Raw genomic sequence first — 27056 nt, forward strand, 5'->3', positions numbered from 1 at the left:
TGTCTCGAAAGGGATGATGGGCTACAAGAATACATACATTTGCTAAAACGTATCCGACTTTACTCTTAATATTTCTCCTTTGTATTGCCATGTAAACTATACCAAATAATTTTTATTAGTTTACGTAACTGGAATTCCAGGAGAGTAATTGGTTTCAGGAATGTCTGAATCCGGGAGCTCATACCGGGTCATCAGCTTGCCCCTCCCCCACCCTCCTTCATCGTCCTCCTCCCTCTTCTTTCCTCTCTCCTTCTCCTTCCCCCTCTTTTCCTCTCCCTTCTTTTCCCTCTTTCTTCCACTTGCTCTCTCCCTTTCTCTCTTGCTCCCCCCAAAACCTTTCCTTTTGCTTGCTTCTTCTTGCCTACATCGCTACTCACAGCCGTAAGAAAATTCCTACGATGCCTTTAAGGATCCTTACATAGTTCGCAATTCTGAAATCACGCTGGGACTAAAATGCTCTACTGGTGACCTTATTCACAGACGAGAAGAAACTTGGCATGTTGTAATTCTTATTTTAATCGCACTTCAGAACTAATTGGCTGTTCTGCTAAAGTTGTTTTTTGGCAAACCAAAACTTAATGCAGACGCTAGTCATGGCTTCTGGGATCCACAGAGATGATTTACCATTTTTGGATACTACCCTTGGCCACATTAAGAAAATACTCACATTTGATTTAGAATTGCTCCTTTATCTGGACATCTATTGTTCTTTTTCTAAAAGCCAGATAGGCCTTGATCATACCACAACTGGGGGTTTTGAGACATATATATTGTTGATTTTGCTCTCTGAAGAGATCACATTGAGAAAATAGAACCTGGTCTGAGTGGGAAAACCAATGATCCGGAACTTCATTTCATAATGCATAACCAAAAAGTATGTCTTGTCTTTTACTCCACTCTATTTACAGTTTTGGATGGATTTCTACATGGTTCTCTTCCTGCAAAAGTTCGATGAGACTTTCTAGAAACCACTTGCTCTGTAGTACCCAGATAAAATCATTAAAAGAATTTCATTCCAGAGTCTTCAGTCAGCAGGGGATTGGCTCTCTCTCCCTCTTTTTTAAATATTTTTTTTAAATAAAAGCTAATTTTTTAACTTTTTTTTTTTTTTTTTAATAAAAGCTAATTCCTACGTTTGGTCTTTATATTCTTTAACTCCAAAACCTTTGCCCTCCTGAAGTTCCTTGCCTGACTTTGTTTCTTCCCATTTTCTGTATTTCATTAGACATTCCAAGCTCAGGACTCAAGGAGGTAAGATTTTAGATGCACCTTCTCGCTTGTCTCCATCTGATTTAAGCTCACGGGTCAAGTTTGTTTTTGTAAATAAGGTTTTACTGGAGTACAGCCTCATCCATTTCTTTCAATACTGTCCTTATCTGCTTTCATGCAATAATGGCAGAAATTAGTTGAAGTGGGACAGCATGGCCACAAACCGAAAATATTTACTATCCGGCCCTGCAAAGATGTAATTTTCCCATGCCTCACCTACATCACCACCTTCTCATGCTCTTCTCCATAACATTAAATCTTGTACATTCTCCTTGAAATGGAGGATGAATGAAATATCAGGAGCCTAACAGAAAAAACTAAGTCATATGGGTTTGGCCATATCTCTTTATCATGTACATTACTGATACATAAAAGTGTGTTGTGGGGAGGCAACCCTTATACCACCTAACCTTGAGATTTTGTTCTCCTATCAGCACCTTAATGACACTCAAGGACAAATGAGCATGCCAACAATTCTTTCCAACACACTTACCTACCCATTCAATCTTCATGTCTCCATCAGACCTCAGTGGAGCTTAAATTTGTATCTAGATATAAACATGTTCTAACATATAGATGATCACTCAGAAAAGGTTTCCTGGAATCTCCTGTTAAGGCTAACAATAGGAATTATATAGAAAAAAAAATCCCTAAAAAATACTAAGATATATTTTTTGACCATGGAAGCAATCTTAAGACATCAATCAATATCTTGGCAATGGAAAACTGCTGTGGGAGGAAGTGTGGTCATGGAGGATTCAGAAGAAATGAGGGACTCACCATGGAAGCTCAGAGAATTCACGAGTTGTCTCATCCTAGATTCAGGATGTATGCAAGAGTAGGAAGAGCTGTTTCAAGATAGACTCCCACCCAGAAATCTAGATAAAGGTCCCAGGGAAGAGGCAGTAAACAAGTCTGAGTGCTCCCATGGGAGCTAATGACTTAGGACTGCACACACTCTCTCCCTTATGATGGAGGTCTCTGAACAATGGTCAGAGCTATGCCAGGCTCAACCACGGGCACCAACTGACATTACTGACTATATTCCCTATGCTGTACATTACATCCTCATGACTTATTTTACAGTTAGAATTTTCTTACTTATTTAATACTTATTTATTTAATTAATTTAATACTTATTTATTATACTTAATTGGATACTTATTTATTTTAGAGCTAGAGTTTTCTCTCCTTAATTCCACTCCCTCCTTATTCCACCCCCTCCCCCAATCTTATCCCTCCTCCCCTTGGGCAACCACCAATCTCTTCTTGGTGTCTATGAGTCTGGGTTTTGTTTTGTGTTTTGTTTTTGTTTTTGGATTCCACATATAAGTAAAATTATGTGGCATTTATCTTTAACTTATTTCACTTAGCATAATCTTTTTTTGTATTATGTCATGTTAGTCATCATAGTTTTGATGTAGTGTTCCATGATTCATTGTTTATGAATAACACCCAGTGCTTCATGCAATATGTGCCCTCCTTAACCCTCATAACAGGCTAACCCATCCATCCTCCCACCCCTCTCCCCTCTGAAACCCTCAATTTGTTTCCTGGGGTCCATTGTCTCTCATGATTCATCTCCCCCTCTGCTTTCCCCCTTCACTTTTCCCTTACTTCTCCTAATGTCCTTCATGCTATTCCTTATGCTCCACATGTAAGTGAAACCTTATGATAATTGCCTTTCTCTGCTTGACTTATTTCACTTAGCATAATCCCCTCCAGTTCCATCTATATTGATGCAAATATTGAGTATTCATCCTTTCTGATGGCTGAATAATATTCCATTTTATATATGGACCACATCTTCTTTATCCATTCATCTTGATGCAGAAAAAAGCATTCGACAAAATACAACAGTCATTCCTGATTAAAACATTTCAGAGTATAGGGATAGTGGGAACATTCCTCAATATCATAAAAACCATGTATGAAAATCCCACATTGAATATCATTATCGGTGGGGGGACATTTTCCCTTAAGATCAAAAACATGACAAGGATGTCCACTCTCACCACTATTGTTCAATATAGTACCAGAAGTCCTATCCTCAGCAATCATAAAACAAAACAAACAAACAAAAAGCATCCAAATTGGCAAAGAAGAAGTCAAACTTTCCCTCTTCACAGATGCCATGATACTTTATGTAGAAAGCCCGAAGGACTCTGCCTCCAAATTACTAAAACTCATACAGCAATTCAACAATGTGACAGGATACAAAATCACTACTCAGAAATCTGTTGCTTTCCTATATGCTAATAATGTAACTTTTGAAACAGAAATTAAGAAATCAATTCCATTCACTATAGCAACAAAAACTGTAAGATACCTAGGAATAAACCTAACTAAAAACATAAAGGATCTATACTCTAGAAACTACAGAACACTTTTGAAAGAAATTAAGGAAGACACAAAAAGATAGAAAAATATTCCATGCTCATGGACTGGAAGAGTAAACATTGTTAAAATGTCTATCCTGCCCAGAGCAATTACATTTTCAATGCCATCCCTATTAAAATCCCATTGGCATTTTTCAAAGAGGTGGGACAAAAAAATCCTAAAATTTTTATGGAACCAGAGAAGACTCCAAGTCGCCAAGGGAATGATGAAATAGAAAAACAAAGCTGGGCATATCATGTTATCTGGCTTCAAGCTATATCACTTAGCATAATCTTAGCATAATACCCTTAAGGTCCATCTATGTTGCCACAAATGGCAAGATTTCATTCTTTTTATGGCTGAGTAATATTCCATTACACACACACACACACACACACACACACCACTTTCTCTTCATCCATTCATTCACTGATGGACACTTAAGTTGTTTCATATCTTGACTATTCTAAGTAATGCAACAGCAAACATAGAGGTGCATATATCTTTCCAAATTAGTGTGTTTTCTTCAAATACTTACCAGTAAAAAACTGCTGGATAATAGCGTAGTGCTATTTTTAATTTTTTCAGGAACCACCATCCTGTTTTCCACACTGGCTGCACCAGTTCACATTCCCGCCAAGAGGGCACGAGAGTTCCCCTTTCTCCACATCCTCATCAACACTTATTATTCCCTATCTTTTTGATAATAGCCATTCTGATAGGTATAAGCTGATCCAAAGGGAGGAATCTCATTTAGCACCTACTTTCAGGCTGATTGGAAGGCAGACCCTCAGCCAGGAGCTTTCAAAGTATGCAAATATATACAGATTATAGGGCCACAGTCATCATCCCTGCTTCCTCCAGGCCGGGAGGATGGGAGGTGTTCCCTGGATGACAACTGGAAAACTCAAAGCTCCAGAGCCCCTTTCTTGGAAGTCTTGCTAAGTTGTCACAAGGCCAAGGAGATGCACAAGTTTCATGGTGGATTCCTGGGAGCACGTCCTTAGCTTTTGGATGTGAGGAAAACCTGAAGCCTTTCCCTGAGGCTGAAGGTCCAGACTAAGTAAATAGAACTTTTTTTTTTTTTTTTCCAGGAATAGAATTGTGTTTTCAGTCTGCTGTCTCTGCAGTGCCCTGGGGATGGTAGCCTGCCAAGAACTGTCTTTCTGATTGTTATAGTTCCATGGAGCTCTGGAAACTAGCCCTCCTGGCCACCAGAACAGAGTGACCAAGGGCGGTGTCCCCGGGTGGAATGTGCTCATTAGCTAGGGAGTAGGTAAGTCTGTGATTGCTCATGCTTGCTGGCTCCAGCTGGAGACTTTGGGAGTGCGGCAACCGATCGTACTTACTGAACTCAGCAATCACCTTGACCACTGGTCGCTGCCCATCTCTGCAAGGTGGCCGGAGAGTGCCTTGTCTACGCTTGCTGCTCTGTGTGAGCAGGTCATGCAGAGAGAGCAAAAATGGCATGTTTTGGCGCAATAATGGCATGTTTTGGCACCTCCATTTCTGGGGATTGTCTCAGCTGACCTCCACCTCACTGGCCAATGCCCCCAGATCAGTGGCTGGTTTTGTTTTGTTTTTTCCCACTGGGTCTTGGCCTGAGCAAGACCACATGTTGAGTTCCCTAAGAGAGGAATCTCAGTGCCCTATAATATTTTGGGACCCCCAAATGTCACCCCCATTGTGTTTTCCAAGCCAGACGTCTTGGGGGCTCATCTCTCTGGTCCAGATCCTAGGTGCTGGGTGTCAGATGTGGGGCACCAACCCCGTGCTCCCCTATTTGGTGAGATCCCTCCCTATTGTGTGTTGCCACACCAGAGGTGGGATTTTCTCAAAACTATGACTCTGCCTTTCCTACCCATCTCAATGTGTTTATCTTTTGTTGTGCAGAGAAGTTCATCTAGTTTTCAGACCTTTTTCAGAGGGGAATTATTCATACGTAGCTATAAATTTGATGTTTCTGTGGGAAGAGGTAAGTTCAGGAACTTTGACGCTACCAGCTTGGACCCCTTTCAGCTCAGTAGAAACCATTTAACCAAGTAAAGAAGTGCTTTTCCATTTATAGTGCACTAAAAATTTTTATCATAAATGGTGTTGAATTTTAGCTAATATTTTTTATCTATTTATTTATTTATTTATCTATTGAGATTTCACTATGTTTTTCCTTAATCTGGCAATTTAGTAATCACATTAATAAATATCCCACTATTATAACATCCTTTCAACACTGGGTTATACTCTACTGCTTTGTGATATATTATTTTAACATATAATTAATTAATATTAATTAACAATTGTCTTGTTAATATTTTATATGGTAATTCTACTTCTATACCTACTAGTGAATTATGCTACCCTTGTCTATATTTAATTGTAGGATTATGTTGGCTTCTTAAAATGGGTTGAACAGAAACAGCTTTCCTTCTTATTTATTTTCTGAAATATTACAAATATAATGATGCATAATTTTTTTCCTTGAAGCTTTGTTAAACCTACCTGTAAAACCATCTGAGCCTGATACCTTCAGTGATTCTTTGTTTTTTATTTCATCTTATTTTTTTAATTTTAGTTTTATTTTTCTCCTCCCCCCCTTTTTTTTCCCAAAAGTCTATTCTTTTTTTTTCTTTTTTTTTTTTTTTTAAAGATTTTATTTATTTATTTGACAGACAGAGATCACAAGTAGGAGAGATGCAGGCAGAGAGAGAGGAGGAAGCAGGCTCCCTGCTGAGCAGAGAGCCCGATGTGGGACTTGATCCCAGGACCCTGAGATCATGACCTGAGCTGAAAGCAGAGGCTTTAACCCACTGAGCCACCCAGGCGTCCCAAAGTCTATTCTTTTTTTTTTTTTTTTTTTTTTTTTTTTTTTTTAAAGATTTTTTCTTTATTTATCTGACAGAGATCACAAGTAGGCAGAGAGGCAGGCAGAGAGAGAGGAGGAAGCAGGCTACCTGCAGAGCAGAAAGCCCGATGTGGGGCTCGATCCCAGGACCCTGGGATCATGACCTGAGCCGAAGGCAGAGGCTTAACCCACTGAGCCACCCAGGTGCCCCCCAAAGTCTATTCTTGATGTAAGAAATTCTCAACTTCTGTTGGCTCATTCATTTTCGCTCTTTTTGTCTTGTAAAATAAGCATTTAACATTCAGATTTCCCTCTAGAATACTCCTATCGCTAGCTACATTTACAGGTCTAGTTATATACAACTATTCTTGTTGCTTAGTTTCTTATTTCTAAATACCTCAGAGATTTTCATTCTGATTTCTCCTGCAACTCATGTGTTATTAAGAAGTGTGCTTTATATTCTACATTTGTGTTTATAATGGGCAGATTTGAAGATGGCCTTCAGTGACCCCACCTTCTGGTTTTCATGGCTTTCTATAGTCTCCTCCCAGAGAACATGGCTTCTAGAACTCCTCTTCTGGAATCCCCTTCTAATAAATATATTATGGAAAAATGACAGAATAGCTCTTCGAAGGTTAGGTTACAATCAGACTGCCTGCCTTCTGTCTCGGGCACTCACTCTCTCTTGCTCGCTCACTCTGAAGGAAGCCAGCGGCCATGATGTGAGTTCTCCTTCCGTTGGCCCATATGGCAAGAAACGGAGAGAGACTTCTAACAGCTGAATCCTGCCCTGGGACCTGAGTGCATTTCGAAGTAAATCCTCTCCACTCCATAGATATTGAGGTAACTGCAGTCCTAACAGTTTGACTAAAGTTTCAGGAGAGCACTTGAGTCAGGATCTCACAAAGCTGTGCCTGGATTTACAGAAACTATAAGAGAGGAAATGTTTGTTGTTCTAAACACTAAATTTTTATCTGATTTATTACACAGCGATAGATAAACAGTACAGATTTTGGCTTGTGAAAGTGAAATGCTATTATAATGAAAAACTTAAAAAGGGAATAGGTTTGGGAACCACACTGTTAGGCTTGAGGAAAGGGTTCATAAAACTTGAAGTGCCTTGGTCACACTATGCCTAGATTTATAGACTTTGAGGACGCCGCTTTTGGGAAACCCAAAAGCCATAAAGAGGTAATACTGAAGAATTTCTTCTACTTCAATTCATAAAGAAATACTGGGGATTCAAATACCATTGATCTTCCACAGTGATAATCACTATTAAAACATATATAATTATTGACTACATACTATTATTGTGCTCCTTCTAATTTTAATGCTTGTGATAAAGTGTAGGTTTTCTATAAAAACTGAGAAGTTTGAAAAACTTGTATCTTGATCTTGACAGCTCCCAAATATTTCAAGACTGCCCATGAAATTGGTGTTGATATTTAAAAAATAAGAACTTTTGATATTGTATACTGAAGTGTGTTAATATTGGGACGATCTGCATAACTTAGTGACCCAGTGTTTTCCAAATAATCAATGCATGATGTTACAAAATCACACATGGGTGGGAGAACCATTTAAAGTACTCGAAAGAATACTGGATGCTAATACAGCAGAATTTAAAAATTTCATGATATATTATCAAAGTACCATATCCAAAATTATGCATAAAATCTACTAAAATAGTCTACTCTTTTCTAACTACAGATAGCTATAGTGCCAGATTTTCTTTATATATTTCAACTGAAACCATGTATCACTACTAATTAGATGCAGAAGTAGTATTGAGAATCTGGCTGACTTTTGTTAAGGCCAAACACTAAGGTTTTAAATGTAAAACAATGTGGCTGCTTTTGTTTAATTTTTTTCTAATTTTGGAAAACAGTTATTTTCATAAAAAGAAATTACTTGTGTTAACATTAATGAGTTTATTGTTGTTACATTTAAATGAGTGAATAGTTAATTAAATATTAAAATGTTCAGATTGACATCTAGCATAGTAAATATCAACAGATAATGTCTACTTAAAGGAAGTTGATGATAATTTTTAAGTGTAGGGTGTCTTAAGACCAAATATTTCAGAAATATTATATTAGCATATTAAAGACCATGAAGAATCCAGTGACATAAAAACTTGCCTAACTTTGTTAGAGCCCAGTTTTTTCCAAACATGTCTGACCCTAAATTTTTTTTCAAATTATATCTCTTTACCTCTAGCAGTGTATATTCTGTAAGACAGAGTTTTTAAAATTTCTGCATAGAAAATGGACATAGTGTTGGGCTGGCAGGAAGAGCTACTAAAGATGGTGAAAGTTCCCGCCATAAGACCTGAGCTCGGACAGGAGAACAAAGGCTCAAGCAGGAATCTGAGATCCCCGCCCCGGGCTCCTGTGGACCAATGGGATCCCTATGAGCGGCGGGATATCCAAATAAGGGAAACTTGCCAAAAGACCCCTGAGCTTTCCCCAAGACCCCTTAAAAGCCCCCTCTTCCCTGCCTTGGGTGCGACTTCCGCCACTCTGCTTTCCAGAGTCGCAGAACCTCGCCGGAGGGTGCCCACCTCCTCCCGGCGCAACTTTCCTGGCTCCCCTTCTCCTGAGCCCTGAAACTTCGCTGGAGAGTGTTTTTAATAAATCTTACCTTGCACCCACTTTGCCTGGTGTTGTGTTTATCTCGCCAGAAAAAACTTTACACATAGCTTTGTGATCTTTAAATCCCTAAATCCTCAAAACCCAGATGTTTTTGAAAAAAAAAAAAAAAAATCCTCATTTAGTTTCAACACTTCCCCAGAGTTCCCGCATGTTTTAGCCAAAGTAGAGTTGATGACCAATATTGACTTTTGTCTACTTATGTAGTAGAGAATTGAGCCTTGCCCAAAGAGAAGTCTGGTCTTTGCCCTTGGCTTCTGAGAAGCAACCTCTATGCCTCTGGAATGTCATGCTTGATGGGAGTCATTTTCTTAGGGGCCTTGCTTCACACAGAACAGTCTAACAATGTGACTTACTTACGGTGGGACTACCTGCACTAGAAAGACAAAACAATGTAATTTAGAGTGGAGGCTTTGGGTCACACCCAGAGGGACTGGAGTCTGCAGCCAACTACTGTCCAACAAGGGAATCTCACCTGAATCCCAGAGTCCAGAGGTTTTTTTTTTTTTTTTTAAAGATTTTATCCATTTATTTGACAGAGAGAGATCACAAGTAGGCAGAGAGGCAGGCAGAGAGAGAGGAGGAAGCAGGCTCCCTGCTGAGCAGAGAGCCCGATGCGGGACTCGATCCCAGGACCCTGAGATCATGACCCCAGCCGAAGGCAGCGGCTTAACCCACTGAGCCACCCAGGAGCCCCGAGTCCAGAGTTTTTATTGGGACTCCTTGATACAGGCATGAATGGCTGTCCATGTAGACAAACTTTCCGAAACCACAATTTCCTGAGACAATACCTCATGCCTACTGAATCTGAATCTGGATTTCCACAAAGAAATCTGTGAGTCAGTTAGGGGACTATTAATTGTAAGGGTCTATTTAGCCAGAGCAGCTCCACCCGGTTAAACAGTGATTTTGTTGTTTATGCAGTAAAACTTAAACTGACCCTACGCTCCCTCCCTCAGGGAACTGACTTAAAAACAAGTCCCGGAAACCAGTCCCAGGTAACAGAGCCCAAATACAAGGGTGCGTCAGGCCAGGTGGAGACATCCAATCAGTGGGGGTGCATACTGTCTCCCTAGCTACCAAGGGAGAGTATGGGCTCTGCCCTTTGGGAGCCTTTTGGGAATCAATTCTGACCAAGGTGATAGGCTAGTTCAAATATCTACTAGGGTAAATTATAATTCAATTGGCCACCCGTGTGTGACCTAGCATGACTGTGCAGCTTTCTCTGTGTATTACAATCTCATTGGCTCCCTGTGCATGGCCAGGCCCAACCACACGGCCCTTGCCCTTTAAAAGTTAATCGGTAAGGCAGGGAGTGGTTGCCTCTTTGCAAGAGACGGCCCAGGCCGGTTGGTTTGATTCTCGATGTTTGGCGTGAAATAAAGCTTTGCTTGACCTTCACTTTGTATCAGTCTTGTTCCTTTGACCATGGACCCAATATTAATGAAAGTGAAAGATGACACATCTTAAATGATTTTAAAAAGGGGCGCCTGGGGGGCTCAGTCAGTTAAGTGTCTGCCTTCAGTTCAGGTCATGGTCTCTGGTCCTAGGATCCAGCCCTGAGTCATTGGGCTCCCTGCTTGGTGGGGAGACTGCTTCTCCCTCTCCCTCTATCCCTCCCCCCACCTGTGATGGGGCACATGCACTCCCTCTTTTGCTCTCTGTCAAATAAATAAATAAAAATCTTTAAAAATAAAATAAAATTAAAATTAAGTGGTTTAACTAAGATGGGTTATTATCTCACACAAGTAACTCAGGAGGGCAGTTCAGTGTCGACTAACAAAGCAGTTTAGCAACATGGGAAAATACCCCAGAACTTTCCTCACTACCATCTTCAGTGTGTTGACTTATTCTCAGTGTGACAACCTTAGGCTATGTTTCCCCCAACCCCCACTGCACAATAGTGCAGCTCCTATCTTTACACTTTAGGACCACAACCTACTGTGTTCCTTGGTCCGTAGTTTCCCCAATTGATTTCCCTGACTCCCCTTTGGCCAGAATCCCATCACAACTCCATTCCTAAATAACCCCTGGTTTGTGAAATAGAATTAACATAATTTGTAACCAATTAAGATTCTCTGTCCTGGATTTGGGCAGGATCCAGTCTTATCTGACTTATCTGGCTGCCTTATTACGGAGAGGTGCCATGGGGAAGTAGCCGTTGGATCAGTGACCAAAACCGTCCATAATAGCCTGCATTTTTTAGACATCCTCTGGTAAATTTCAGGCAGCAGATAGGTCTGTAGAAAAGCAATTTCCTGAGTTCCTCAATTTCATTAGGTTCTATTTCGCCACATGTTTAAATATGTAATAATGCTGGCTTCTAGAGTGGTCCTTTATTCTATTCTGCACATAACCCTGAACCCATCGAGGATATGATGAGTTTGGGAGGACCTGGGGGTATGCCCGTTGGCCTGCTCAGAATGACTCCTGCCTTCAGTGAAGTTGGCATGGCCCTTTTAAACAATGCTGCAAGTGGAGACTACAACATCGAGGTTAGAGGCAACTATTTCATTAGTACCCCAGAAGACCATTTTGTCACTCCCCCAAATAAGGGGAGTGGGATGTGGTGACACTGCAAGAAAACTGGCATCCTCAGGAGCAGCCTGGGGCAAGAGCAGAAAATATAAGTTTATTAATCCACGTTTGCTTTAAGAGCAAGAGATCATTTGGGAGTCTTTAAGTAGGTAGACAAGAAGACCAATGACACATAGATGAATAGAGAGCAAATCTTCATTATTTGCAGATTGTGCTTTGGCCAACTCTCCTACTTGTTAAAATTGCTTTGGAACCCCACAATCAATACTTGTGGGGCTTTTGTAGTCATTTGCATTTGGGGCAAAGTGGCAAAAACTGAGTCATCTGACGCCTGACCCAACACTGCCCAGTGATACTCTGTCTTGTAGCTTCCGCTCTCCTACTGTAAATAAGTGCCCTTGTCACCACAGATCTCACTAGTTTTTGCATTTCTGTGCCTCCTGTTGGTGGTTTCATTGCTTAAAATGCCCTTACGCATAGTGCTGAGGTTCTGAGCCATGTTCCTAAGCACAAGAAGGCTGTGATGTGCTTCATAGAGAAAACAGGTATGTTAGAGAAGCTTTACTCAGACATGGTCACTGTTGGTCATGAGTTCCATGTTATTCAATAAGAATATATTAAATAAGATTTTTAAAACAGAAGTACACATAAAAGAGGTTATGTTTTGATGGGTTGACAACAAAAGACCAGAGACTCATAGGAAACTAACCCTGTATTTCCCCTTAGGGACAAGGGTTCTGCGTCCACCATGTAACTACCACAAACAATGAGAATTTACTGTGTGTGTGTGTGTGTGTGTGTGTGTGTGTGTTTAATATATAAGTTATATATAATTGACTCTAGAATGTTAATAAGATATTGTATATAATAAATAAAATAATGTGTCTATATAATCTCTCTAGAACTCTTTTTTTCAGACAGCATTATAATCCCTTTGCATTCCCTGTAGGACCTCTACACCATCAGATATATGTAATCTTTACTATATTCCAGGGTCCAGAATTTCATGTATGCGTTCTGGGTGCTTAAAGAACCAGAAGAGAACACTGGGTTAAATAACCCAAAGATAATAACTGGGAAGGAAAAGAGAAGTGATTGTGGATATGGGAACCTGGGAGCGGGAGGAGGAGCTCCATGGGGCTCAGGCTCAGAGCTGCACTGCGAGAACACTGTTTGAGGGGCTCACACCTTTAACAGGGCATAATATAATGGTGCTGATTCTGCCCAGGGCAAGCGAAGCTAAGAAACAACTGCATTGTTGCAGCAACACTTGTCCTGAAAAGGACAAGAGACCAACTGGGAAGATTCCGCCCATCCTTCCTCCTCCAGCTCAGCTGTGTCTCTCTATTGCTCCCTATTGGCAGAGCCTATAATGTGGGCAGTTGGCAAAGCAGAAATGGGGTTTTAGTCTCCTTCTGGATATCACAGAAGGCAGGGCTGAAGCAGAGACGATATGCAAATGACTGGCATTGTATTAGTCTCTTTCCCCTCACATTCAATAATATTACTCAGGGAAGCATTATTAGAGTCCGGAATTCACTCAAGAAACATACTGAGTTATATATTATCTGCTCTAGGGGTATGTAGCACTGATCACTTCGAGAGGGGAAAAAAAATAAAGAAAGAAAAAGAAAAGAAAAATTAATACAGACAACATTTTAAGGTCTAATGGATACCCTTATATAGTCAGTCTAAATTGTTATCTCTTCATTAACTCAAAAATATAATTTAGTCATTTCTGATACATATGATATTAGTTTATGGGTCACTAAAAAAATAAACAGAAAAAGATCACAGTGGATCTATCTTCTGCCCTGTATGTTTCATACCAGCCTTTGTTTGGACAGAAGTGGTACAGTTTTGTTTTTTTTTTAAGGTTTTATTTATTTATTTGACAGAGAGAGAGATCACAAGTATGCAGAGAGGCAGGCAGAGAGAGAGGAGGAAGCAGGTTCCCCACCCAGCAGAAAGCCCAATGCGAGGGCTGCATCCCAGGACCCTGAGATCATGACCTGAGCTGAAGGCAGAGGCTTTAACCCACTGAGCCACCCAGGAGCCCCAGAAGCAGTACAGTTTTGATCTGACACCTGAAAAACCTGAATATGTAAGTATGCAGCATATTTCAGAGAATTCTAGTCGAGGGTTTACTCACTGCATTTTTTTTTAAACACTGTTTCCTACACGTGGGTGTAAAATCTTGTAGTCAATGGAAAAGTGAGTATTTTCTGCTAAGTAAAAGTATCTGCAAGCTCTTGTCCTGTTAGGCTATAAAAATACACCAGGAGAGAAGTGAGGAAGTTTACCAAAACATAAGATCTTTGCTAGCAGTTCCTCTCTGAATAATTAAAAGATCCTATGTTTCCTCAGTGATTGAGATAAAGTTTGCATCTGAAGAGAAGAGAGGATTTCCAACTCTACTGCTTACTTATCAGCTTGTAGAGGAAATTTGCAAAATAATACTGGATTCTTGGCTGCCCATTCAGGTTCTTTGTGACTAGGTTGCTGACTTGCCCCTTCCAAAAGGGCATAAAGAGCACCTTTCCTAGGAACCACAAAAGAGGGGAGAGATGCGTATAACTGAAAGAGGTAATAACTGGACTATGTCCTTTTACCCTATGAATTGATTTCCTCCTCCTCCGACTTATCACAATGCCATGAAAGACTAGGAGCCAGAGATAGGAGCAGAAAAAGAGAGAAAAACTAATTTGTCAGCCTCTTTAGCCATGTCGCGGCACTTATTCATTTTTCTCAAGTATTAAACTGAAAAGAAGAGACTATCACTGCTTACCACTCACTCCACCCCCATCTTCCACCCCAGCAGTAAAGCTTAGGAACAGGGAAGCTCCATCATTACACACACATACACACACACAGAAAATACTGTTGCACTTCAGGGTCCTTCCCTGCCCCCCAAAGCTGACTGGCAAAGAGATTTTCTACCCAAAGACCTTAAAGGAGCAGGTAAACTGAAGTTGTTCTTGGGCAACAGGATGGGGTTTGGTGACTGATTTCAAGTCACTTTCTTTCTTTTTTTTTTTTTTTTAATACTTTATTAATTTATTTGACAGCGATCACAAGTAGGCACAGAGGCAGGCAGAGAGAGGAAGGGAAGCAGGCTTCCCGCTGAGCAGAGAGCCAGATGCGGGGCTCCATCCCAGGACCCTGGGATCATGACCTGAGCCGAAGGCAGAGGCTTCAACCCACTGAGCCACCCAGGCACCCCTCCAAGTCACTTTCTAACATACACTATTACGTCTTTCTTCCCTCTTGGATTCCATAGTGTGTTCTGTGTGAAGGAACAATTTGTGTCTGCCCCTGCTGTAAAGATAATTAATTAAAACTCTGAGTCAACTGTTGCCAAGGGAGGAAGACAAAAGTCTACCTTGGAGATGGAACAGGGAAGCACATTGTTTTGTTTTGTTTGTTTGTTTGTTTTTAAGATTTTATTTATTTATTTGAGAGGGAGGCAGAGATAGCGAGAGAAAGCACAAGCCAGGAGGAGAGGGAGAAGCAGGTTCCCCACGGAGCAGGGAGCCTGATCTGATCCCAAGACCCCGGGGATCATGACCTTAGCTGAAGGCAGACACTTAAGCCACTTAGTTACCAAGGTGCCCCAAGATCACTGTTTAGTTAGAATGTTGCCCATGATTAAGATGGAGGTACGTGAAAGGACAGAGGAAGTAGCAGACCTCTGAAGTGTGAGGGGGATTTTTAGGTCTGCCTTTCTCCCTGATTATGATATGTTCTTATGTCTTTCTGGCCCTCATTCTTAAACAGAGCTATCCTAGGAGACTAATATTAGAGACAAAGGGAGTGTAAAGTTTTTCTGGCGAGATAAACACAACACCAGGCAAAGTGGGTGCAAGGTAAGATTTATTAAAAACACTCTCCGGCGAAGTTTCAGGGCTCAGGAGAAGGGGAGCCAGGAAAGTTGCACCGGAGGAGGTGGGCACCTTCCGGCGAGGTTCCCTGACTCTGGAAAGCAGAGTGGCGGAAGTCGCACCCAAGGCAGGGAGGAGGGGGCTTTTAAGGGGTCTCCAGGGGGAGCTCAGGGGTCTTTTGGCAAGTTTCCCTTATTTGGATATCTCGCCTGCTCGTCAGGGTCCCATTGGTCCACTGGAGCCCAGGGCAGGGGTCTCAGATTCCTGCTTGGGCCTTTGTTCTCCTGTCCGAGTTCAGGTTTGTGGCGGGAACTTTCGCCATCTTAAGTAACCCTTTCTGCCAGCCCAACAGGGAGGATAAGGCCCAGTGGGTGGGTTGAGGCCAGCCCTCTGCTGTTTTTCCCAAAGGCCATTTGTAGTGCATTTCTAGAAAAGCCAAACAGATAAGACTCTTCTGGGGTGTGCATACTCTCTCTTTTTCAAGATCTGTGTCTAAGGATGCGACGTGGGGGCTTTGTGGACCTGTTAATACAAAGGCTCCTACCAGAAGAGTTGTCTGAAACCATTACTGTTTCTTTCCTTCCATGAGGTACCTCTTCTGTAGACCCATCACCCAAATTTCAGGGACAGAAGGCAGATGGACTAGTAGCTTGCAGAGCAGAAAGTGAGTTTAAATTGCAATTCCAATGACCCTATCTAAAGCTACCCAGAATCCGGAAGTCTGTGCCCATTGTCTGAGATGGTCTATACAGTCCAGGGTGTGGTATCCTTTAAACATTTAAATATATGGTATGTATGTCTCCAACTTGTCCTCCTTCCCTGGGCCCATAAACTCCAGATGTGGTTTGTGCTTCATAATTCTTGGTTAAACCTGACAGTAATTAACTCTAAAGTACGATAAGTCATGGTCTCTGAATTGTTTGTAAGTCCATAACTGAAAATCATATTCTTTAAGTAATTGTTTAAGATACAGGTGCAAGTAGCGTTCCCGTATCTGGACAGAAAGCACATCTAAACTGTTGATGCACGTGATGTCCATATTACTGATCTACAGTTGAGTGTCTTCAACTCAACCCCAACTTCGTGAGGTGCTTTTTAGCCAGGATTGTGTTATATGATGATGATGATGATAATGATAATAGCCGCAATGATTATAGCATAATAAATTATTATTTTCAAGGGGCTAATATTTATTTTTTAAGTGACTATTATCTATTAAGCATTTACCAATGTCTAGTTCTACAAACCTTCCAAATGTTAATTCATTTAGTCTTCATAAGGACTCCATAATATTGATATTATTTATCACCATTTCATAAAAGAGGAGACATAGACACAGAGAGCTGAAGAAACTTACCTAAGAGCACACAGCCAAGAAGTACAGAGCAAGGATTCATCTGCAGGGAATTTAACCCTAGATCATGATCTCTTAAGTAGTGTGCTGTGAACATAACTTCTGGAGGAGATAAATCCCCCTTTTAAAAGCATCTGAGAAATTTCAGGATGTAACTCTAAACTATACCACCTAAGGTATGTGGGGATATACAAGAAAATGAATTTCAGAGAGCTGAGTCCTCCCAATGCCTAAGCCAAATAATGGAGGAAGACTTCTGTTCTATGATGAAGTCATGCTCTCATGGAATTTTATCCCATGAAGAAAATCTAAGGAAATGGAAGTGTATGGTGTAATCAATGGGGGAAATGGAAAAAAATTAAGAACATACTGGGGGATGGGGATCTCACTATTAAGAAGATATAAAGAGCTCTGAGGGGTGTCTGGGTGGCTCAGTCGGTTAAGCATCTGCCTTTGGCACACATCATAATCTCAGGGTGCTGAGATCAAGCCCCCTGTCAGGTTCCCTGCTCAGTGGGGAGTCTGCTTCTCCCTCTCCCAGCTTGTGCTCGGTCCCTTTCTTTCTCTTTCTCAAATAAATAGATAAAATCATAAAAAAAAAAAAAAAAAAAAAAAAAAACACTGAAACAAGTTATGTTCTGTTGTTTGTAATTAGAAACATCACTGCAGTAAAAGGTCTGCAGACTAAACGGTAGCATCAAGATCATTCCATCCCTGTTCTCATTCATCAGAAAGCAGCGGTTGAAACTGCGGAGGTGATGGCTAATGGCAGATAAGGACTGAGGTGTCCCGGCAGACTGAGAATTAGTTCTCAGTTCTGTACCTTCCTTGGCTCCTCAACGCAGAACAGGGATGAAGTTCTTCGGCCCCCAAGTCACCCAGTCCCAGGTACCCACCTTGGCTGATTCTCTGACTTGACCTTGGCAAGTTACTTCATTGCTGTCAAAGGGAAGATCTTTACACCTAACACTGGCTACCGTCTGATGATTCCATGAGTGAAGTAATGCATGCATTTTGTTTTGGAGTCTGGTGTAGAGCAAGGATTCAGTAAAGTGCCGCCCAAATGTCCTTGAATGATTCCTTACTCTTCTCTTCACATCCTGCATCAGAATTCTCGGTTGATCCTTGGGTTCTGCCTCCAGCATGTACACAGATCCAGCTTTCATTCCTACACCACTTGCCTGGGTCTTTGCAATAACCTCCTCTCTGGTCTCCTGCTTTTTCCCTTGTCCCTTTTAGACAATCCTGAAAGCAATCATCACATTCCGCTGAAGAATTACTAGAACATACCAGACCTGCTCAAAACTCCAGTGGTTTTCCATCTACAAAGACAGGGAGGACACTCCCACCATCATTGCTCCTTTCTGGCTGGTTTCAAGTCTTCGAATCCTCCCTGCCTCCCCTCTCCACCCCCACGTCCAGCAAGATTCTACCATTGACCAAGCCCTAGCCAGCTTCCTGGGGGCCCTCAACTTGGCTTCAACCTTGGCCTATTATATAGATTTGAATAAATGCCATAGCTTCCACCAGCTCAAGACCACATCTCTAGGATGACCCTCGTCCTCTTAAAGTGCCTGCCTGAGAAAATGTCAAGACTGCCAGGAGAAAGTGCTGTGTATTCCAGCCAGCAACCAAGAATAGGACCCCTGCCTCTGGGTATCTCTGCAAGAGGAGGAGGGGGGAGTTCCTTACTTTGATAAGCTCCAGATAATAAATCCCAGGTGGGTTTCACATGGACCAACCCCACTTCTGGCTTTTTGTAATCTTTTACTTCCCTATCTGATGCCCTACTCACTCCTTCTAGTCCCTATTCTCTCTTTAAAAGGCCATGACCTCAGTACGAAATGAAGTTGGGTTCTGTTCATGGTGGGCTTTCCTCCCTATCACCATACTATCTCACTGATTAAATTCTGTCCTTACCACTTTAGCTAGTGTCTGACTTTTTCTTTGGCACCCACTGTCCTCCGCAGACCCTGGGTGCCAGGCTAATAATCTCCAACCCACTGAGCACAGGCCTTTTTAGCTTAGCTGCTCTTCCCACCGAAAGATGTGTCCCCACCAGAGTCACATGACTTCTGCCCTCTGTTCTCTCAGCTCTTTACTAAGATGTCCACCATTCAGGGAGTCTTGCCTGACGTGCCCAGAATGGTTTCTCCTCATTCTTACTTTATCCTTTTTCTCCCTAACACTTACGACCCCTGGGCACCCTGTGTGGATTTTACTTATTACAAATCTGTCTCCCTTCACTGGATTGCAGGCTTGGCGAGGCCCAAGATTTGTTCACATGGATATGCCCCCTGCTGCACAAGAGTACCCAGCACACAGTAGACCCTTGATAAATGTTTGTCAGAGAAACAAGTTAATCGGTGTGGGCAACTGTTATTTTTCTATAAATATTATTATTAAAGAGTAGTACATTCCTCAATTGGCGGATAAAGCGATTCAGCTTTTTGAAGTGAGGACAAAAACTAAAAATATGGGTTTACAGGACATGCCCATTGTGCTCCTGAATCCACTTAAAGGGACATCTGAGGGAGGAAAAAGTGCTGAGGAAGACTATTCCTTGTACAACTGATCTCTGCATTAAGAAAATGTTAGCCCCTCATAATAGGAACCCACAATGGGACAGGTTCCATGCTCTATCAGAGAACATCTTCCTACTGTTAACTTTAACCATGTTTTTTGAAGTAGCTGTTTGACCAACTGCTATTCTGCTGCATTTACAAGAGCTGATTTTACTCCCTCCTCCAGCCCCTAAATAAAAATCCCAGAAGACAGTGGCCATCACAGGGACATCAAGATTGGTAAAAAATAATTCTCTACTGTAAGGTGACGAACATAATAAAATAAAAAATAATAATTCTGTCAACTCATTTGGGTCATTTCCACAATGAACTGAGTCACATACCCCCCCCCCCCCATTATGGGGCTTATTTATTCTTTGTTTTATGCCAGTCATCACCTAGGCCAGCTTAGCACACGTGAACAGTGGGGAAAAAGTGCAAACGTACGTAATGAAGCAAGTGGCCGCAATTCTGACACCAGGAAAACAAGTGAGTGACCTGTAAGGCAGAGACCAGAGTTGCTGTCACCTTATGGGAAAGGTATTGCCCTGCAGAACCGGAGGGGAAACTAGGAACCAGGGTACCTGAGGAATTTAATAGCAGCTCTATTTCCTTATTCAAATATAATTCATTATAGAAATTTCCATTTCTCAAAGAACTGCAGTCACCGTGTCTGCACTGTTCTCGCCGGCCTCAGGGGCTGGCGACAAACCCCACGCAGACACCCATACTGCCTCAGACCTCGGGGATTACACATCCGCGGGGCTGGGCTCACCGCCACCCCCTCCTCCCCGCCCCCAGATGCACTGCGCATCACCTATTTAACGCGCGGGGGTGTTGTCAGGCATAATGACAAGCCATCTGAATAATGACATCAGTCGTAGGGTGTAAATGAGACAGCTGCCTGCCCCTCTCCCACATTGTGGAAGTTGAGTCAACACACTCCTTTGAAGTTGCAGACGGGCGCTGTCATAAATCTCCGCTTCAGTGATGAGCCCCCCTTTACCGGTCAGGTGGCACCTGACCTCTCACCGGTCACCGAGGCTCACTTGCAACGACTCATTCCTAGCCTAAAAATTCCATATCGAGGAAGACCCATCGCTTGGAAGTCCAGATGCGGAAATTGATCCCTCCAAAAACCCGCCTCGCACCTTCCATGGGGGAGGGGAAGCTGCCTGTGCTCTTCCTTCTGGAGCCAGGAGCTCACCTTCTGCGAGCCGGCCTTGCTCAGCACTGGTTCTCTCTAAGAGCCCGAGCACCAAGACTGCACAATCCCCCCATTCCTGTTCTCCCCATGTCCGGCTATTTATAGCTGCAGGATGCCAGGCTTACGTACAGGCTTGCCCTGACTCTTCTAGAAGGTCGCACTGCTATTTTAGCAATATCTTGATGGAAGAACACCAATAGGCAGACCCACCTGGTCTGATGGTGGGTGGGAGGTGGGGGTTCGTGAAAAGGGTTATGAAGAGGAAGTCTATAATTTGGGTTTGTGCATTCAATTTTTTTTTTTTCTTTAAACCTGGGATACCATTTAGAAATCTTAACAGGGAGTCTCTCTTCCTCAGCACTCCCCCCTCCCCACCCAGCTGTCTTGATTAGTGGCTCTGAGTATGCTGGTCAGATCTGGGCATTAATGACGGCTAATTTGCCCGAGGTTGGTGCAGCCCAGGCAGCAGACTCTGCACGACCAGCTTTTGCTGCCATATGGGCGGAAGCAGCTGTTTCAATTACTTTCAGTGCCCAGATGTGTCAGACGAGCCACCAGTCCTCTGCGGGGTACATCAGGCACACGGCAGCTAATTGCCTCAATCGCCCAGGAAGCGTGGTGCTATGAAAGGGGGCTGGGGGACAGCTGAGTGTTAGCTGTGGCGGGACTCACAAGGCTGGGTGTGGGGGCGGCGGGAGCAGGGGCTCCAACTAGACATCAGTCTCCACTGGCTGGTCCACACTGTGCCGGGGCAGGCTGACTGTGTCTTCGGCAGGTGCAAACCATGTCAGAGCCGGGAGGCAGGTAACATGCCCTCCCTCCCCACAGACCATATATGCCAGGAGTAAATGGCATGTGGGGCTCTGCTCCTTGGATCCCAAAGAAATCAAAACTACAGGATTTCAATTAATAAGAAATTCAGGTTGATCATTTAAATCTGAAGCTTCAAAGCACATTTTTAAAGGTTAGCCTCCCCCTCCTGGCACCAGAGAGTGATCAATGAATCAATGTGTGTGTTCTGTTTTCTGGTGTATCAGATTGAGGGAAGAAAAGGGAAAGGTCAGCTACCACCCCCCCCCAACCCCCGACACTCTCCTTGGTTCTTGGGAAAATAAATCAGAAACAAATGTCAGGCAAAGATGTGTCTTCCCATTGTTTGGAGCAGGAGTGGTTGAGGAGAAAACGTGGGATAAATAGAAAGCTGTTATCATCGTAATAATACATCTATTTAGGAAAAGAATAAACATTTGTTTTGTTCTAATTCTATGGTAATCAGGGTGATTGTACTGTACTTAGCTACTGTTTGTTGCCATGGTTATTCCAAGCAGTTTGTGGTTATTAATGGCCTAGAATAATCCATGGGGCTCAGTTTGAGCCCCGGCATCAGAAACATGAGTATTAACTTCACTGTTAACATCCCAAGCATTTTGGACCTCAAAATACATTTGCTTCCTCTCAGCTTTCTAGTACCAGGCATCTAATCTGTATTAGGAAACCCCTTCCTTCACACGGCTTCTCTCCAAAAACACCTATTTACCGAAGGTCTTAGGTGGAATTAATAGACCCTCAGTATTTTTCAAATTGATCTGACGAATACATACTAACGCAATTTAGCAAAACTGCATTAAAGGAAGAGATGTGTAATCTGGGTATAGGAACTGGTCTGGAGGAGGGGGGTTTCGGGGGCACGCCATGGACACTGGGAACTGCTGATCTCAGGCAAGGCAAACCAGAGTTTAAACCACCATTAAAGGCTGGCCTTTCTGCCCCAGGCGTTATCTATGAACTGTGTCCCCTTGATTCTCTAACACAATGACAGATTCCCCTTCTCAGGCTGGAGGGATGCTCAAAGCAAATCACAACAGAGGACTGGACTTTCGTTATTGTTAGCGGTGGTGGTGGTCGTGACTGTTTCTATGTGTTTCCACCGATGATCATCAGGAATGACGTTTCTTTTTTTTTTTTTTTTTTTTAAGATTTTATTTATTTATTTGAGAGAGAATGAGAGAGAGCATAAAAGGAGAGAGGTCAGGGGGAGAAGCAGACTCCCCACAGAGCAGGGAACCAGATGCAGGACTTGATCCCAGGACTCCAGAATCATGACCTGAGCCAAAGGCAGTTGCTTAACCAACTGAGCCACGTAGGGGCCCAGGAACAATGTTTCTTAAGAGAAAAATCAACAGAGCTCATGGAGACTGAGAACAAACGAGCACTGACTAAAATATGTGTGACCCTGGGGAGCCAGCCAAATTGTATCAGCTCTTCCTAAAATCGGAAGATGGCCAGTTTTTCACCTCACATAACAAAACCACCTCCAAACTTGGTGCCATAAACCCAGGATGACTATTTCTCATGGTTCTGAGATTGGCCGGGACTGTTCTGCTCCCCACACCCTTCACAGGGACCCCTCAGAAGGTGGGGTTTAGGGGGTTCCTGGGTGGCTCAGTCTGTTAGGCATCTGCCTTTGGTTCAGGTCATGATCTCAGGGTCTTGGCATCTAGCCTCACCTCCGGCTCCCGCCTCAGCAGGGAGTCTGCCTCTCCCTCTTCCTCTGCCTCTCCCGGCCTCAGCTCACGTGCTTTCTCCATCTCAAATAAGTAAGTAAATAAATAATAAACAAACCTCTCTCTAGGTGTTACCTCATCTTTAGGTCCTCTCCACATGGCGTCTCTCTGGCAGTCCTTGTGGACAACTGGATTTTAAGACCAGCAAAGTCACACTCTTCTGAACTCCTCAGGTGCCATGCCAGGGGCTGTCATCAGCCACATGGTCACAGCAAGGCCGCGGGCCAATCCAGGTTCAAGGCTTGAGGAGACTCTCTCCAGCTCTTTAGAGGAAGATGGCTTTCGGCTTGCAGCTACAGCAAGGGTGTGCGGGCTTGACGGGGGCAGTTTGCGGGTGGATTGCGGGAGCCATGTGAAGCCCGCACAGCCTATGTGTTCAGCTTGAGGTTGTGCGACAGGTAGGAAGGAAGAGATCCTCTTTGAAATAAGTAAATTAACTTAGATTGTCCTTAGATTAATTTCATGCCACTTTTTACAAAAAAAGAAAACAAAGCAAACAAACAAACCAAAAAAGCCTCTTTGAATTTATAGTATTATCCCCTGTTTTGTTAGAACACATGAAGTATTGAAAAACTGGGAAACAGGTTTTCTTCTTTTTAAATCTCTGCTGAAAACTGCCAAGAGTATTGATTAGAATATTTCCCACTCTTTTGTCTGCCTCTGCATGGTCTGAATTGAAAAGCGCAATTTGCTCTGGAAGAGAGGCCCAGGATTGTCATTCACAGGTGAGGAGAGGAAGAAATTCTCTCCATGTTCTCAATTCCTGTCTGCTCAGTGTTAGCAGAGCTGCGTGTCCTCATCAGTGCTCTGGTGGCTGCTTCCTCCTTCCCCTCCTGGGAAAACGCCTTCTCCCTCTGACTGTGGGATAGGCCATGGATGAGGAAAGACCCCACAGGCATCAAAGCAGCATGCATTCCTGGTGGTTGGAGGGGGGATGGGGGGTTGCCATCATTTAGGTGAGCATGCTTCTGAGAAACAATGCCCTTGGCCACAGCAGGGGTAGCAAGATAGGTAATGTCATCATGGTCCAGACTAATTCAACTTGAAACTTTTTAACAGACAGAATCAAAAGGTAACCACGGTGTACAGTAGTAGTGCTTAACCATTTATCCAAGGCTGAACATTAGAAACACTGGGAAACACTTAAAAAAATATTTAAAAAATTAAAAAAAAAAAAAAGAAAACAGTTGCTGGGTCCCATACCAGGCCAATTAAATTAGAACCTCTCGTGGGGAGTGGCGGGGAGCACTCAGTATTGATATTGTTTAAGAGCTCTTTAAAAAAAAAAAAAAAATATTTATTTATTTGTCAGAGAGAGAAAGCACAAGCAGGAGGAGCAGCAGGCAGAGGGAGAAGCAGGCTTCCCAGAAAGCAAGGAGTCCAATGCGGGACTCAATCTCGGGACCCTGGGATTATGACCTGAGCCAAAGGCAGATGCTTAACTGACTGAGTCACCCAGGCATCCCTGTCTAAGAACTCTTTAAAGGAAATTGGAGGAAAGAATAATCAGTTTGTCCAGCATTTGAAGTTCAATAAAATAACAAAATTTTGTATTTAGATACGTCTGTTTAAATTTCAGAATTTGCTTTTATTGTCAATAATAGTTATACACAACAGGTAACATTTATGGATTGCTGACTCTGTGCTAGGCACTATAGTCAGTGCTTTACATAGATTGTCCCTACTGAATCAACACCTCTATGGGTGATAGATTGGGGTTACTCCCATTTTCCAGATGATGAAAGCGTCGTCGTGAATGGTTAGGTAAAATGCTTGCTGTCACTCACCAAACCACCAGGAGTCCCAGATGTGGGCGCAGTGTTTATGCCACAGTGTAAACTCATTTTTTTAAAACTTTTTCTTTTCAGGGAATCGGACGTTGGCATCCAGTTATGCAGAAATAATAAGTGTACCATGTACCCTTCACCCATCCCCCACTGGTAAGATCTTACTCGTTATGGTAGAATATCACAGCCAAGAAACTGATAGAACGAAATGACACATAAAACCAATGGACTATATTCGGATTTTACCAGCTTTACATATGCTCATTTGTGTGTGTATGTGTTAGTTTGATGCAACATTAGCTGCTGTGTGGATACGTAAGACACAAGACACAAAACAGTTCAATTGTCAACATCCTCTATGTTGCCTTTCATTTAAAAGAATTTTTTTTTAGTATTTTATTTATTTGAGAGAGAGGGAGAAGCAGACTCCCCGCTGAGCAGGGACCTGGAGGTGAGACTCAATCCCAGGACTCTGGGATCATGACCTGCACCAAAGGCCGACTCTTAACTGACTGAGCCACCTAGGCGACCCTATGCTGCCTTTTACCGGGAGTCCCCTCTTTTTCTTTTCCCACTGTCTAAACCCTAACAACCACAACCACAATCTCTTCTTCTTATCTCTCAACTTTCTCATTTCAAAAGTGTAATACAAACAGAATAACAGAATTCTGCAGAAACTAACCTTTTGAAACTGGCTGGTTTTACCCCCACAGTTCCCTTGTGATTCACTCATGTCGGTGCCTGTATGTATAATTTGTTCATTTTTATGGTCTGTGGTCTGGATGTGCCAGTTTGTTTAACCATTCACTGTTGAAGAACATTTGAGTTGTTTCTAGGTTTGGGTTATTATGAAGAAAGCTGCTATGAATATTCACACACAGGTTTTTGTGTAGCATAAATTTTCACTTCTCTGGGGTAAATGCCCAAAGTGCAATTGCTGAGTCATATGGTGAACACATGCCTCCTTTTCTAAGAAACTAAGAAGCCCTTTTCCAGAATGTCTGTACCATTATACATTCCCACCAGCAATGTATGAGGGATGCAGTTTATCCACACTTTCACCAGCATTTGGTGTTATTATTTTTTTTTATTTTAGTCTTTCCAGTAGATACATCATATCGTCTCACCGTGGTTTGACTTTGTATTTCCCTAACGGTTAACGATGTTCAGCAGCTTTGCTGGACTTATTTGCCATCTGCATGTCCCCTTCAATGAATTCTCTGTTCACGTCTTTTATGCATTTTTCTTTTTGTTTGTTTGGTGCTGTTTGTTTGTTTGTTTGTTTTTGTTTTTATGCGTTTTTCTAATTGGATTGTTTGTTCTATCGATAGTTGAGTTTTGAGGCTTCTTTCATGTATCTCAGTGTAAGTCTTTTGCTGCTTATGTGATTTGAAAATATTTTCTCCCAGTCTGTAGCTTATCCTTTCAGCTTTTTCACAGGGCTTTTCATAGAGCAGAAATGTTTAATGTCGATGAGTCCAATTTTATCAACATCTTTTACAGATCATGCTTTTGGTATCAATGTGAGGTGCAAATTTTGAGGGATGACTTTGCTTAGATTACTCCAGTTCTTTAAGCCTCAGATTCTTTTTTTTTTTTTAACTGTCTCTGTATGTTTCCTCTCTAAAATGAAAATATTTGACAGAAGGACTCACATCCTGTGTTTATGAGTACATCCCCAGTACCTAGAATAGTACATGGTGTAAGCTCCCTGCTCAATAATGTAGATCAGATGAATAAGTACCTGTATACTGTGTCTTACTTTTCAGAGATTCACAGTGCTCAGCACACCAAAGGCTCTGAGAAGTCCTGTTTAGGTTCTTTAAGGGCAGTGTTCCCCATATCTGTCAACATATCTCTACTTAGTGAAAAAAAAATACCCACTAATATTCTAAAAAACTATAGTTTGCTGGGAATCACTATGGGATACACTGAGTTGTTATCTTCCCATTTTACAGGTGAATTAACTGAGCCCCTGAGGAGTCCAGAGATAAGCCCTGGCCACACAGAGGGCCAG

Source organism: Mustela lutreola, chromosome 7, assembly GCF_030435805.1.
Source record: "Mustela lutreola isolate mMusLut2 chromosome 7, mMusLut2.pri, whole genome shotgun sequence".
In the NCBI taxonomy this organism is placed as follows: domain Eukaryota; kingdom Metazoa; phylum Chordata; class Mammalia; order Carnivora; family Mustelidae; genus Mustela; species Mustela lutreola.